General features: G+C 43.6%; 1 long non-coding RNA gene across 3 annotated transcripts in view; it reads right to left on the reverse strand.

Annotated features, from left to right (window-relative positions):
* Positions 1-3: 3 nt before the first annotated feature.
* Positions 4-16,705, reverse strand: part of LOC114231666 (uncharacterized) — a 41,502-nt gene continuing 24,800 nt past the window's right edge. Inside the window, exons 3-4 of one of the 3 annotated variants that reach the window (XR_008558244.1) lie at positions 9,156-9,328; positions 4-182 (exon numbers count right to left, since the gene is read on the reverse strand). This is a non-coding gene — a long non-coding RNA (uncharacterized LOC114231666). Of the gene's footprint in view, positions 183-5,909; positions 6,039-8,741; positions 8,901-9,155; positions 9,329-16,705 lie in introns of those variants that run through there. The other 2 variants (XR_008558243.1, XR_008558245.1) reach the window with 2 other exon arrangements.

Here is a 16,705-nt window from a genome sequence, read left to right on the forward strand (position 1 = left end):
TTAAAAAAAATAAGATTTATTGGCTTATGTGACTGGAAAGTCCAGAGGTAAGATGCGCTTCAGGGTTGGTCTGAATCACGACCTGGCATCTTCCATCCTGATTCACTGCTTTCCGGGCGTCAGCACAATCTTAAGGCTGGCGGTCCTCATGGAGACAGAATGGCTGCGGCCACTCTACACACCTAGGAGAGAGAAATATCCATGTCCCCACGTTCCTAGCAAAAGTCCCCTACCTCTCATTGATTGGATTGTTTCTAAACCAATCTCTTGCCAATTAACAACTGAAAAAGCTTAGGTCTTGGTTACCTAAACCAATCATGTACCATTGGGAATAGGATTCCTTTTTTTCTCTTTGCCAGGCTTTCAATGAACAAGGCACTAAGTGAAAGATTCAGAACTCAAAAAAAAAAAAAAAGACTTCTGTTTTCTATTTAAGATAAGGTTAACTTACAATCAAATGCTAGCTATACCGTATTGTTGGTTTAGCAGGAAAGGTCTGTTGTCTTCCAAGGCTTTCCACAAAATTGTTGAAAGAAACCTGGGTGTCTCTGAAAGAGCGTACAGTATATTGGATTTCCAGGGCTGCCATAACAAAGCCTCAGAGGTTAAGTGGCTTAAACAATTTATTTCCTCGTGTTATGGAGGCTGGAAGTCCAAGATCAAAGTGTTGGCAGGTTTGGTTTCCACTAAGCCCTTGCTTCTTGGCTTGCTGACGGCCTCCCTCTTTCTGTGTCTTCACATGTCCTTTTCTCTGTCAGGGCACATCCCTGATGTCTTTCTTCTCTAAGCATATGTCCACAATACACGCTATGTAAGAGCATTTACAAAGAAACAAAACTACACATCAAACACGTCACAATAGTTGCCAACAGTAGGAGGAGGAAAAGAGTAGGGAAGGGGGAATTCTATTTTTTCAAAGCACACAAGGTAGAGAGAGAGAGAGAGGGAGAGAGAGAGAGAGAGAGAGAGAATTTGGTAGAACGTGGTGACAGTACACCATAAACTCTAATTCTGATGAACTCAACTCTCTGGTCCTGTGGTACAAAATCAATTATCAGCTGTGAAGAAACCATGACACCCTGCCCCCATCTTCTTTAAGGAGGGTACACAAAGAGAGATTTGCCGCATCCAGGCTCATGGATCCAGGACAAACTACTTCCCTCTTTTTTTATCTGAAAGTCCAAGTGGTGACATCCAATTGCAACATGTCCTTTCCCATTTGGGGCACAGAGAGCTATGGTTTCCTCTATTCTCTAACAGAAATATTGCAAAGTAACCAAAGTAAAAAAGGCATATATGATTAATGGCAGAGAACCAGATAGAAAGAACTGTCTCATGCTTAGTATGTCTGGTGGCAGACCATGCTGGTTCCCTGTCCAATATGCATCATCCCTTTGTCTCTCCTACACACATCCCCCCATTTTGTTCAGGGTAGCAGTGTGCTCAGTTAAAGAACTCTGCTTTCCAGGCTCCTGTGTAGCTGGGGTTTTGACACAGTTCTGATCAGTAAGACATATCCAGAAATGTAAGACATATCACTCAACAGAGAGGCATCTCTTGTCCTTTGTCCTTCCTGCCTGGAATGTGGAGGTGCTTCTTGGTGATGAGACAAACGTTTTGTGACCATGGAGAAGAAAGCCACTCACCGCAAGTGGTGGTAGCGGCAGAGGATGGGAATCTGGATTCTTTTTTAAAAAATGTGTTTTTATCTATGAGAGAGAGAGAGAGAGAGAGAGAGAGAGAGAGAGAGAGAGAGAGAGATCCATTGGAGAGAAGCATCAGTTGGTGGCCTCTCCTATGTGCGCTGAACTGGGGACCAAACCCATAACCTGGACATGTGCCCTGACCAGGAATCAAACCAGTGACCTTTTGGTGCCCTGGACAACACTCAACCAATTGATCCCCACCTGCCAGGGTAGGGATCTGATTTCTTGAGTCCTAGATTTCCTGCTTTGGACTCCTTGTTACATGAAAAGAAGTGCTTTACAAACCATTGTAGTTTTGGATTCTGAGCCAGCTCTGACCTCCTGGGAATGGGGTAGGCTAAGCCTATGCAACATCCTGGTGAGAATTTATCAAGTCCAACTGTCTTTTAGATGAAGGAACGACTATTATGGCACTTGTCAAGATGCTGCTCCACCCCAGCCCTTAGCCTGTGGGATGAGAATTTCCAAAGCTCACCTGGCACGTATGGAGTGGATTTTAGGGAAACATCTGCAATTTATACTAATAAAAGGGTAATATGCTAATTAGACTGGGATACCTTCTGGACATTCTTCTGGACAAAGCCATGGTGGTGGGGCCGAGGTAGAGGTGGTTAGGGGCCAAGAGGGGAGGGTAGTTGTGGGTGATCAGGCCGGTGGTGGGGGGGTGTTGGAGGTGATCAGGCTGGCAGGGGCGGCAGTTGGGGGTGAGCAGGTCGGCAGGCAGAGTGGTTAGGGGCAATCAGGCCAGCAGGCAGGTGAGTGGTTAGGAGCCAGCAGTCCCAGATTGCGAGGGGGATGTCCGACTGCCGGTTTAGGCCCGATCCCAAACCAGCAGTCCGACATTCCCCGAGAGGTCCCAGATTGGAGAGGGTGCAGTCCAGGCTGAGGGACACCCCCCTCCTGTGCACAAATTTTGTGCACCAGGCCAAATAGTTAACCATAATAATCCAGGGAAGCACATATTATCTTCCTCAGAGCCTGGGGAAACTGAAGTTGTAAGAGATAAACAAACAAACAAACAAACAAAACCCCTATGGACAAGATCACGTAGCTAGTCAATAGCAGGGTTGAGATTTGAATCTGCGTTAACATGCTCTAAAGCCCTGTACTTTTCATGTTCCCATGTACCTTCCAATACGGGTGAGATGGATTCCTCTTGTAGGTAAGAACAAATTTAGGAAAGGTCATTCTTATGGGATATCTGTAAACTACCATTAGTAATGTTATTTCTGACATACAAATATGCTGAATGTCTTGGAATGCCATCCTGACTTCTCTCAGTCTCTCCTCCCCCCACCTCCTATCCACTTTGATGTAATTCTGAGTCAGGGCTTCTTTCTGCCTCCTGATGGCTGGAGCTGGGACTGGAGCAGAGAAAATACAAGATGAACTTGAAACATCTTTTTGTACCAGTAAGTAAGAAAGTTTGTAAAATATGATGGGGATGAAAAAAAAAAAAGGATGGGGGAGTGTCAAAAGGACTTAGAAACCATTTAAAAGGAGCTTCCATTGGCCAAATCTAAGGCAATTTGAATATCAAAATGAATAATCAAATTAACATATTAGCATCCATATAGTTAACAACAGCAATTCGTATATTAATGGGAGCTCCAGGCCCAGATAAGCAACAAAACCAGCCATGGCTGACCTCAGGACCAGCTGCATGAAATAATGATTCCTTGCTCTGGTGCCCACCAATCAATCAGTGGAGACCACAACCCTGAAAGGACACACCTGGAAAGCTACTGAATAGTCCATTGAGAGCTTCCCCAGGCCCTGCCCTAAGATCTCTGCCCTTAAAGGGTTTAGGGCCAAGGACCCAGTGTGCTCTCCCTCCAGAGAGCATGCCTGTGCCTTTCCCTTATCCTCCTGCCTCCTGCCTCCTGCCTCCTGCCTCTCCTGGCCCCAGGCTTGTAAACTATTAGCTTCCTCATTCCCAAGCTCCACGGACTCTTACTTTACCCCTAGAACTTGTTTGCTAAGCCCATTTCTTCTAGGAATTACTTTTTCTACCTCTGTAATTTACCCAGTAAATGTTCCCTTACTTATATACTAGGCCAGTGGTCGGCAAACTCATTAGTCAACAGAGCCAAATATCAACAGTACAATGATTGAAATTTCTTTTGAGAGCCAAATTTTTTAAACTTAAACTTCTTCTAACGCCACTTCTTCAAAATAGACTCGCCCAGGCCGTGGTATTTTGTGGAAGAGCCACACTCAAGGGGCCAAAGAGCTGCTTGTGGCTCGAGAGCCACAGTTTGCCAACCACGGTACTAGGGTATATATATATGTATATATGGAATTGATGTATTTTATTACCCATAAAATAGTTATCAGAGTTCATAAATGTAGATAGAGATAAGGAAAAAACCTTCCGTATTTAGAAGGCAAATTAACAGAAGTAGATGGAATGATAGAATTAGAATGTGACCTTTCTTTTTTTTAATTTAGAAAAGCAAACAATAAATTATTGACTGCAGCAAAAACACACGTAGGACAGTAAAACAAGGGAGGGCATAGAAGAAGTGACAGGAGAACTCAGGCTGGGCTTCCTTGGCTCACAGGGAAGTCAGAGGAAAGGGGGCCTTGGAGACAGGTTCAGGGGCTTTGCCGGGGGTGAGCTGCCACTGCCCATCGCTCCCCTGGTTGCAAGTCTCATTGAGTCCCTTGGAGGTTAGGAGATAGGGCTTCTGGGAGAAGGAGAGGGGGAAGGGAAGGCATGGGTGTGCTCCCTGGAGGGACAATACCTAGAATGTCACCATTTTGCAACCTTTTATTAATAATTGAATCAGGCAAAAATCACGGAAGCTAAAAAAAAGCAGGTGAAAGTTTGATGAGGAACAGAATAAGTCCAACAGTATCTCTTCACAAATTATTTCTTAAAGGGAGAAAAAAAGGTAACTTTACAGTGGAAAAATCTGACAGACAAATGGTCAAAGTCAACATCACCAATAATGAGACGAATACATACTACCTTGTGCTTTCTGATATTATGCATCAGGAAGGACACAACATGAGTTTTGTGTTATCCTGACAAAAGTGCATAACTTGGATTTAATCATAAGGAAATATCAGACAAACTCAAATGGAAGGGTCTTCTACAAAATAACGAGCTTGTGGCCTGGCCGGTGTAGCTCAGTGGTTAAGCATCGACCTATGAACCAGGAGGTCACGATTCGATTTCTGGTCAGGACACATGCCTGGGATGCAGCTCAATACCCAATAGGGGGTGTTCAGGAGGCAGCTGATCAACGATTCTCTCTCATCATTGATGTTTCTATCTCTCTCTCTCTCTCTCTCTCTCTCTCTCACCCTTCCTCTCTGAAATCAATAAAAAATATATATATTTAAAACTCGCTTGTAATCTTCAGAAGTGTCAAGGTCATGTAAGCCAAGGAAAGACTGAGGAACTGTTCTAAATTAAAGGAGAAGAAAGAGATGTGGAAACCAACTGCAGCTATGAACCTGGACTGAGTTGGGGTAGGGAGAATAGCTATAAAAGGCAAGACTGAGCCCTGGCCACTGTAACTCAGTTGGTTGGATCCTCATCCGCTGCACAGAAAGGTCAAAGGTTCAATTCCTGGTCAGGGCATATGCCCAGGTTCTGGATTCGATCCTGATCGGGGTGTGTGCAGGAGGCAACTGATCCATGTTTCTCTCTCTCTCTCAATCTCTCCATCACTTCCTCGCTCTCTAAAATCAATAAAAAACAAACAAACCAAAACCAAAACATATCCTTGAGCGAGGATTAAAAATCACAATAATAATAAAAAAAATAAAAATAAAATAAAAGGCATGATTTTGAAACATCTGGAGAAATCTGAATATGGACTATAGATTAGAACAGGAGTTGGCAAACTATATATGGCCCTCTGGTCAAATCCAACCTACTGTCTATTTTTCTATAGCCTGAAAGACAAGCATGGTATTTCTATTTTTAAAAAGATCCTGATGAAAAAAACCTAACATCAAATTAACCATCTTAACCATTTTAAAGTGTGTAGTTCAAGTATTAAGTATTTCCACATTATTGTGTAACCAAGCTCTAGAACTTTCTCATTCTGCAAAAACGAAACTCTGTGCCCCTTGAACAACAACCCCTCCTTCTCTTCTCTCAAGCCCTGGCAGCCACAAGTTTGCTTCTATTTCTGTGAGTTTGGCTACTTTAGATGCCTATATAATGGGATCTTATAGTATCTGTCATTTTTGGTGGCTAGTTTGTTTCCGTTAGCATGTTCTCCAGTTTCATCCATTCTGTGGTGTGTGACAGGATTTCCTTTTTTTTTTTTTTAAAGGCTGAATAATGTTCCATTGTTTGGTCCTTTCAAACGACTAGAAAATACAAATTATAGGTTATTCCTATTACATAGATTACTATAGATCACCTTTCAATGGGCACCTGGTTCATAGGAAAACTTGTGTTCCTAGAGTAGATATAAAAAAGGAACGAAAGGAGGAAGGAGGGAAAGAAGAAAGAGAGAGAGGGAGAGAAGGCATTAAAGAGAGGAGAAAAAAAAAAATAAAAGAAATTACCCCAAATTTTGGAAGGTAAGGAGGCAGTATTCAGAGACATTTTAATCAGCCCTAGCTTCTCCTTATTACAGAAAGAAATCTGTCCCAAAGCTTCTTTAGTTTATTTTAAATTTAAAGAATTTTGGGTGAAGGCAATTCTTTTTAGAAGGCTCTTGTTACTTAGGTTGAAGTTACTAGGGATATAAATTTTACATTGTACAGTGACAGTTTGCTTTTTTCTTGTTATAACATTAAAAATAATACAAGTAGGTGCAGTGACTAGGCATTTTCTGAAATAAAATTTAAATTGGAGCCCGCAGATCTAGTTCAGGGAAAGTCTCTCTGAATCAGCCTGTGACTTGGCAATTTTCTATTAAGGGTGTTTAGTTAGGGAGTGACTCAGTAATTCATTAATCAAAGGTTGTTCTTGCTTTGTTTTAAATTGTGAGTAATAGAAATAATGTTTACTCTTCTCATTAATGGCTGTGCACAAAGACTAACAGGCAGCTGTGCCAAGGGCGGGGAGACCGGAAGAACTGGATCTGAACGCTGGCCTGGCCCCTTCCTTGCTGTGTACCGTGGGATGACTTGCATCTTTTTCAGGGGGCAGTAGCTTCATCTGTGTCACGGAGCAGTCCATACATGTGCGTGTACCTGACAGAGACGTAACACAATGGACCTGGAAACAATTTCCAACCGCAAAGGGCTGCACAGCGTGCTCTGTGGTAGGAATACGCAATCAAAAACACCGATTTTCAAGGAGAGACGGGACCGCTGACCTATTCGAATTTCTGCATTTGCCCCCTAGATCCACGCCCCAACCTGCTCTTCACCGATCCGGCCCCCTCCCCTCAAGCTTCTGCTTGGTTTTGGTGGGTCTGGTGATGATTCTCCCTGTAGGGGGTCCTTGGGGTTGGTGGTGTCCCTCTAACAAAAGCCACAGCTCCTTCAGGCTGCCCCCTGGGCACGCCTCCCTCCCTCAACCCCTTCCCTTCGGGCCCAAGCTGGGTGGGGGTGGGGAATCTACTCAGTCCTTCACCATGGTTTGCCTGCCATGCCACGTTCGATGTGGGCACAGAACAGATGACAAGAGGATGGTATCCAGAAGTTGGCCCCCTGGCAAGTCCCAGACACAGAGGAGTGGTTGTGCCGTGAGATTGGTCACCAGTAAGCAGATTAGAGTCTTGCCCCTCCAAGTGTGGTCCCTGGACCAGCAGCAGCAGCTATGAGCTTGTTAGAAATGGAAATGCAGAGCCTCAGGTCCCGCTTCAGAGCTGCTGGTTCAGAAACTCCATTTTGAACAAGAGCCCCAGGTGATTCAGATGCACATTTTACAGTTTGAGAAGTATTGTGTTCAAGTTTCCTAGGTGGGGAGCCCAGAAAAATACTAGTTCTGCTTTCTTTTATTAAAAAATGTTTTTAAAATATATTTTTATTGATTTCAGAGAGTAAAGGAGAGAGAGAGAGAGAGAGAGAGAGAAACATCAATGTTGAGAGAGAATCATTGATCGGCTGCCTCCTGCACGCCCCCCTCCCCCCACTGGGGATGAAGCCCATAACCTGGGCATGTGCCCTGACCGGGAATTGAACTGAGATCTCCTGGTTCATAAGTCGACGCTCAAGCACTGAGCCAGCTGGCCAGGCTAGTTCTGCTTTCTTAATGGTCATCTGGGTATTAAGGTGCACATGTGTATATACAAGTGTACATGTGTGTGATCTAAAAGACCTGTGGCCCCTAGGACTCTCCTCTTCACACATCACCGTGGGCCACACTGCACCATCTCAGGAAATGTCTCCCAGCTCTTGCCGGGTGTGCCAGATCCATGCAATTTGTTCTGGAGTCTCTGCTTGCTATCTCCTGATCTTGTACGAGGTTAGCACCTCCCTGATGCTTGTCTGCCCTACACACTTCCACCTTCGCATCTCCTCACTTCCACACAACCACGGGGCAATCTCCTTCCACCAGTGTCCCACAAGCCCATGGCCCTCCAACATTCTGTTTGTTTGGGAGTCAAGTTTAAAGGCAAGCGCCATTTCCTGCTGCCAGAGTACTATATGCCCAGCTAGGAGCTTTTGGCCAGGAAAAGTGAGTCGGCAAGAAAGTGATGCATAGTCATTGGTCTTTCTGGGAGGCCTGGGAGGAGGAACCGCTCTGGGTTGGGCCCCAATGGCCGACCCAGGGGGCTCTGCCTGGACACTTCTGGGCATGCTTATTTTGGGTGCGGCTGCAGCGCAATGCTGGTGTTTGGCAATGCCCTCACCGCAGGCCTCGGGCTTCGCGAAAGGAATAAGGAATGAGGAGCTGGTAGAGCATAAAGTTCCATTTTAATAACGTATGGGTCTTTTATTTATGTGTTCTTCTTTCCCTGGTTTTGACTTTCTGGCCTTTCATTGCCATAACTAGAGGCCCGGCCCTCGCAGCCCCGGCTTTTTCTGGAAGGTCGTCTGGACGATTGTTCTGCTGTTCGGTCTAATTAGCATATTAGCTCTTTATTACACAGGATGATAGTAGTGGTTATGAATAGTCCAACTTAGTTATTCCAAAGTGCTTCATTTATTATTACTCCCTAGCAAATGCCTCCAGCTTCCTTGTTTCTCTCTTTCTCCATCAATTGCCTTGGCATCATCCCAACGCTAAATAAAACCAACTGTTGCCTTCTTCATGCCTTCCCCGGAGCATTACTGGAGGAAAAAACCACACAACCAGACTGACTGGCTGTATTTTATCACAAATGGTCATAGAGGCACACTCAATGCTGCCCAGCAACCCCATAAATTCTCCAATATACTTTCTTCCTCAATACAATGTAATAACAATTTTATACTTTCACTTCCATTTTCAAACCTCAACCCTCAAGGGATGATCTTACCTTATTGAGAAATAGAAGCCACTAGACCAGAGACCTTGTCTTTTCATGGTCAAAGTTACAAACTTACCTGCATCTGCACCCGTTTTCTCTTTCCTTCTTGGGGTGATGGAGGAAGTGTTTTTCCTCCCACTAAAGGTTAATGTACTTGAGTCACATCTTTTCTAACCATCTTAGGCTCCATGGATCATTTCTTTTCTTCTGCATAATCAACCTCTTCTGTAACAACTAGAATGCTTTCCACTGCAAATAAGAAGACAAAAACCACGTGTAGACTATAGGATCCCAAATTTATTTATTTTTTTCTTATTTATTTTTTAAAATATATTTTTATTGATTTCAGAGAGGAAGGGAGAGGGAGAGAGAGACAGAAACATCAGTGATGAGAGAGAATCATTGATCAGCTGCCTCCTGCACGCCCCATACTGGGGATCGAGCCCACAACCGGGGCATGTATGTACCCTGACAGGGAATCGAACTGTGACCTCCTGGTTCATAGGTCGACGATCAACCACTGAGCACGTCGTCAAGGCCTGGGCTCCCAAATTTATATCTCTTTCCCATGCTCTGGAGCAAGACACCTGAGTGGGTATTATGCCAATTCACGTGTCCTTCAGCATCCCATGTGAAACCTTACCATAGAGAATATTTCTGAAATGGCCGTTTATCTAAACTTCACAGATTATTTAGATGAAAAGTAAGTAGGAGTCAGCCTGCACATTGGAGATTTTTCTTTATATATATATGTGCAGGAGGCAGCTGATTGATGTTTCTAACTCTCCCTTCCATTCGGAAACATCAATCAGCTGCCTCCTGCACACCCCCTACTGGGGATGTGCCCACCACCAAGGTACATGCCCTTGACCGGAATCGAACCTGGGACCCTTCAGTCCGCAGGCTGACGCTCTATCCACTGAGCCAAACCGGTTAGGGCTGGAGATCTTTCTTTACAAGTGTCTTTCCTCCCTTTAAAAACAGAGCCGAACGCCAATGTTTAAATTGTATGTTTGGCTCAAAATCCTTTTAACCTGTGATGAACCATGCTTTTCCTCCCTTTACCTATGAAGCCAATCAGATAGTTTAGTTTCCCTAATTAGGTTCTTGGCTTTTAAAATGCTTCATTCATGAATTCGGAGGAAAAGCTAAGAAAACGGAAACCATTCTAAATTGTGGAATTTAGCCATTGTAACAGACAGTACAGGAATGGGTAGCACCCTCTGGTGGACAAATTTGGAACTGGCATAGTTTCCTTTGGGAGTTTTCTCCAGAATCCTGGACAAGATTTTATGTGTGTCTCTGGTGGTCAGCAAGAAAGCACTTGGCTTCTGTCTCCCTGATGACCCACTGGGTCCACGATATAAACCCACTTGGAGTGGGCTGTGATTTTTCTGCTTGCCCTAAATAAGAATGCCAGAGGAGAGGGAGAATTGTAAAGTGGGTTTCTCCACAGGAGTAACTGAGTGGGCTGAGCAGTAAAGAGTGAGTGAACGTGAAAACATCTGGAACTAATAGAGTCAGACGCTGTTCTTCAAGTGGCCATTTCAGATAGAAGAGATAAGGGAGAAACAGATATTAACTTTTTTTTTTTTAAAAAAAGTAGGCATATGTCAACAAAGTAGAAGAGAGGCTCTATTCACATAAGTCTGACAATATTTAAAACTGGGATTGGCAATGAAATTTGTGGTATTCCGACTACATAAACCACCTCACTAGCAGACCTCTGAGCTAGTAGATATGACCAAAAGGAAGTTTTGAGCAATGCTGGTTTTGAGTTAGCTCCCTCCTGTTTTATAATATTATTCGTTTGTTTTGTTTTTTAAAAAGACCTTGTCATACCAATTCCTTGTCTTTTAACTATAAAGAACTTTAAAATACTGTAATATCCCAAAGTCACATGGAATAGTTGTTTTTCTTTTTTTTAAAATACATTTTATTGATTTTTCACAGAGAAGAAGAGAGAGGGATAGAGAGTCAGAAACATCGATCAGCTGCCTCCTGCACACACCCCACTGGGGATGTGCCCGCAACCAAGGCACATGCCCTTGACCGGAATCAAACCTGGGACCCCTGAGTCCGCAGGCCAACGCTCTATCCACTGAGCCAAACCAGTTTCGGGGAATAGCTGTTTTTCAATGACTGATTTGTGGATATGTAAGTGTAACTGTTGCTTACTGAATAGAAATTAACTTTTAGGCCAAGTAAGTCAATAAAAGTCTGAAGAAAGTATAATGAATTTGAATGGAAAGACCTTTTAAAAGTCTTGTATCCAGAAACTATAACACGAGTTCTTCTCTCATTTCAGGTAAATGGAGATTACAGATACATCTACAGTGGTCTATGACTTTTGATCAGATTAATCAGTAGTCCTCCAGCACAGTAATACAAATGCCAGCTATCTGGGAAATATGAATGATGACAATCCTACTGCTATAATTAGACAGTGTAGATCCACTAGGTTAAAATGTATAGTTAGAACGGTTTCTTATCTTTACTGTTTTGTCACTGGGTATGTAGACAAAGCCAATCGACTCCCAATTATCTTACCCACATTGTTCACCTGACAGATTAGTTAACTTATTCATTAGACAGAAAATACTTATTACATGCTAATTGTGTACAAGGCATTATGGGAACACAAAGAATTACAGGGCGAGGCCTTAATTTTTTTTTAAAGACTTTTTTAAAGAGCAGTTTTAAGTTCACAGCAAAATTGAGGGGATAGTACAGAGATTTCTCATATGCCCCTTGCCCCCACACACGCATAGCCCCACCCATTATGAACATCCCCCACCAACTGTACTTTTGTTACAACCGATGAACCTACTAACTCCCTGAAGTCATTTGGCTAAAGGTTAGCTGTAAAGAAATCACTGTTTACTGTGCTTATTATGTCTCCTTATGTATACTGTCTGAAGACACTCAAAGTACAAGTAGATAAGAAATGGAATGTAAAGGTTACGCCAATCTTGTACTTTGGACTAAAACAAATAGGCAAAGGCCAGAGTTTTAGGTAATGAGATTTTTTTTTTTTTTTTTTTGGCTTCAGATATGATTCTCAAGAGAAAATCCTGTACCTCTGAAGCATCTGTTTACTACTTCTTTTGCTCTGAGGAGAGAGTGGGCTTGTCACAGGAGCATGATGCCCGCGGCTGTGGTGAGGAAGCTGTCCAACGTGGTGACAATGACCCTGACTAGAGCTGTGTTCGTTTCCTAGGGCTGCCAAAACAGATGACCGCAAACTAGATGGCTTAACACATCAGGCATGGATTCTCTCACAGCTCTGGAGGCTACAGTCTGCAATCAAGGTGTGGGCAGGGTTGTTCCTTCCAGGGCCTCCGAGACAGACTTTGTTCCATGCCTCTCTCCTAACTTCTGGTGGTTGTTGGCAATCCTCGGTATTCCCTGGCTTGTGGCAACAGAACTCCAATTTTTTTTTAAAAAAAATATTTTATTATTGATTTTTAAAAAATATATATTTTATTGATTTTTTTACAGAGAGGAAGGGAGAGGGATAGAGAGTTAGAAACATCCATGAGAGAGAAACATCGATCAGCTGCCTCCTGCACACCCCTCATTGGGGATGTGCCCGCAACCAAGGTACATGCCCTTGACCAGATCGAACCTGGGACCCTTGAGTCCGCAGGCCAACGTTCTATCCACTGAGCTGAACTGGTTAGGGCCAGAACTCCATTTTTTGCCTCTGTCTTCAGAGGGTTGTCTTCTCTCTGTGTGCATCTCTGTTTTCTTTCTTTTTAAAAATATGTTTTTCTTGATTTCAGAGAGGAAGGGAGAAGGAGAGATAGAAACATCAATGGTGAGAGAGAATCATCAATTGGCTGCCTCCTGCACGTCCCCTAGTGGGGATTGAGCCTACAACCTGGGCATGTGCCCTGACCCGGAATCAAACTGTGACCTTCTGGTTCATGGGTCAAAGCTCAACCATTGAACCACACCAGCCAGGCTGCATCTCTGTTTTCTTTTCTTTCTTTCTTTCTTTCTTTCTTTTTTTTTTTTTACCCATAATGATTTATTCTCTACAATACTTCATTAAAGAGTTCAATGATTTGCACTCAGCAATTATATAGCCAAGAGGCAACCAAGTGTAATACGAAGAATTGGTCTGAAGTCCTTGCACTTTGAAGGCTTTACAAAGTCTCTTGCTTCAAAGAAATAGGAAAATTAATAAAAAATACACAAGCTCCCTAGGCTCCAGAATCTCAACAGAAAATAACATCAACAGTTAATGAAATAGCAGGTGTTAACATGGAAAACAGATCTTGTGCAAATATTAACACCTAGGACTTCTGTATAGATTTTTATGACAAACAATAAAATGTTATGTCTCCATTACAAACCTTTCATAGTGAAAGGCTCTCTAACATGAATTGCTTTAATATCAATTAATTATGAAGCAAAAAAAGTTTAAGAACCTCACAGTGGGAACAATGCAACACCGACCAACTCTAGTGATGAGGCCTTCTCCTTTAATGTAAGACAAAGGCAATTCGTAATGACACAGAGAATGTCCTCGCTGTGGGTGTCAGGAGACGAGCTCACTTTCCAGACCAAAGGCACTCGCTGCTAGGGGGGTGCCAAACCCGCACTTGGGCTGGTCCCTTGAAAACGGTGGTCACCTACTGTTCAGCTTGAGCAGCCCAAGGACAGACGGAGCAAGCAAAACCATCCCTTCTCTTTCAAGCCGCCGCTCACACGTGGACGGCTGCCCGCATTGCATCTCTGTTTTCTTATAAGACATGAACCATTGGGCTAGGACCCACCCTTCTTTGAGGGTGACTTCATTGTAATTAATTACATCCGCAAAGACCCTATTTCCAGATAAGGTCACATCGGCAGGTACTGAGGTTAGGACTTGAACGTATCTTTCTGGGGAGCCATAATTCAACCCACAACAGGAGCCATCAACAATGTGTTGGCAGAGACACTGACACTGCACAGGGAACTCTGCACATAGATCCATTTACTTGGAGAAAAATATATCGGTTTCCTTTTCCAGCCTGGCAATGTGCCTCAAGCACCCTCTGTTGGCAGAGTTTAGCATCTAGCCAGGCAACGGGGAAATGCAGACTGCGGAGCAGAGCAGAGGAGTGTGGGTTTACAGCTCAGAGGCAATAAATGAATAACAGCCACAGACCCAAGTTTTGTCTACGTTGAGGTGAGCCTTCCCTATGGTAGTTTGATCTTGATTACGAAGCTCAGCTATGGGACTGTGACTTGGGAAGAGGCCAAATAGAGGAGACACTGAGGTTGACACATAGGAGATAGGGGGTTGGAGGGAGTCACAGAGATGAAACATCTTGGGCAGAGGGACCAGAATGAGCAAAACCAGAGCACGTGAGACCCTAGATTGTCACAGAAGCCTGAAATCCATGCCACGGATTTTGCGAATGAAGTTGGGTAAGAGCGACCACCTTTGTAATGTAGACCATTTCCTTTCTCTCAGAGCAGCGTGGGGACATCTTCCCTTGGGAAGGAGAGCCCTGAGCAGGTGGCCAGCAGCTTCTATGAGGAGCTTGCATGGAGGAAACAGACTGGGAAAGCTGCATAACTCAAGAGCCCCCACGGGAGACAAGGTTCAAGGACAATAATAAAATGTTTCATACACGAAATCAACAGGATCCAAAGGAGCGATGGCTGGCATCTCAAACACAACATGTCTCAAGAGAGTGCATGATCCTACACCATAAATCTACTGTCCTTCCATGTTTCTTATTTCAGGGACAGCATCTGGCTGCCCATTCCAGAAACCTGGGCATTATCATGCCCCATTCTTCTCCTTCACTCCTCCAGAACCAATGATTAAATACCACCCATTTTGCTTCATAAATCTATGTCAACTTTTCTTTAGTCTTTCTCCATTCTCAGTGCTCTATTGAGACAGGCCTGTAGCATCTCTCACTGGGATTCTTATGACTGTCCCAATTCATTCTTATAAATGTCCCCACTCATTTTCTCAGACAGAGTAATTATTCTGAAAAGCACATCAGAAGGTGCCACTCTACTACTTAAAAATTCCACGCTGGCTTTCCATTGCTCTTAGGATAAAGAGCAACTACTTCAACGTGGAATAAAATGGCCCCTCTGGCCTTCTCCAGTTTCATCCCCTCTATTCCTCATCTCCACCTACTCTTACTGGTATATGGGCTGCTTTTACTTCTTGAAAAGCTTCTCTCTCTCTCTCTCTTTCTTTTTTTTTTTGCCTATGTCTTGTTTTTCTTCTTGGTACTTAGGTTACAACTCCCTTATCCCAAAACTCCTCCCTCACTCCCACCCTTCAATTCATCCTCTATTCGTCCTTCAAAGTCAGTGTAGATGTGAATTCCTCCTGGAACTGACCTTAATGACTGACCCTGACTCTAAAAATTTCAGGTTAGGTGATTCTCCTATGTGTTTCCATTAATTCTATATCTCTCTCATATATATTTGATATATAGTGTATGGCAATGCTATATAATCATGCTTCATTTTCTTTTAAAAAATGTTTTTATTGATTTCAGAGAGATGAAGGGAGACGGAGGGGGAGAGAGATAAAAGCATCAATGATGAGAGAGAATCATTGATAGGCTCTCTCCTGCACACCCCCTACTGGGGATCAAGCCTGCAACCCCGACATGTGCCCCAACAGGAATCCAACCGTGATCTTCTGGTTCATGGGTCGATGCTCAACCACTGAACCACACCAGCTGGGCTTATTTCATTTTCTTTTCTTTCTGTTTTTTGTTTTTGTTGTTGTTGTTATTGTTGTTCATCTTCACCTGAGGATATTTTTCCATTGATTTTGAGGGAGAGTGGAAGAGAGAGGGAAAGACAGAGAGAAACACATCGATTGGTTGCCTCCTGCACGAGCCCTGACCAGGGCCTGGGCCAGAAAGGAGCCTGCAACCAAGGTACCTGCCCTTGACTGGAATCAAACCCATGACCCTTCCGTCCACAGGCTGACGCTCTAGCCACTGAGTCAAACTGGCTAGGGCTTGTTTCATTTTCACAAAAGAACTTACTAATTACATATTAAAGTTTATTTGCTTATTATCTGTCATCCTTCACTAGAATATATGCTCCTCCAGGTCAAGAACCTGGCCTACCTTGCTCACCACTATGTCCCCAGTGCCTACAACAACAGTGCCTCGTTCATAGTAGAGACTCAATAAATATTTACTGGGGGAGTGATAGAAACAATTTTTTTGAGGCAAAGATCTTCATGTTACTGTGTAAGCTCATGTGATATTTGGGACACAAATATTTGGGTAACCCAAAATTCAAATTTAACTGAGCGACCTGTATTTTTCCTGGCAACTGTACCCTCAGAACACACGTGGCAATATCTGGAGACCTTTTTAATTGTCACGCCTGATGGCGGTGTATGTGTGTGTGTGTGTGTGTGTGGAGAGAGAGAGAGAGAGAGAGAGAGAGAGAGAGAGAGAGAGAGAGAGGACAGGGATGCTGCTAAACATCTTAACAATGCAAAGGACAGTCCCTACAAGGCTAAGAATTGTCCGGTCCAAGGTGTCGATAGTGTGGAAGTTAAGAAACCCCGAGCTAGATAGTCATGAATGAACTTACGGGTCCCTAGCAGGCAGACAGCACCTAGAATCTCTAAGTTCA

The sequence above is a fragment of the Eptesicus fuscus genome, chromosome 15, assembly GCF_027574615.1.
Source record: "Eptesicus fuscus isolate TK198812 chromosome 15, DD_ASM_mEF_20220401, whole genome shotgun sequence".
In the NCBI taxonomy this organism is placed as follows: Eukaryota; Metazoa; Chordata; class Mammalia; order Chiroptera; family Vespertilionidae; genus Eptesicus; species Eptesicus fuscus.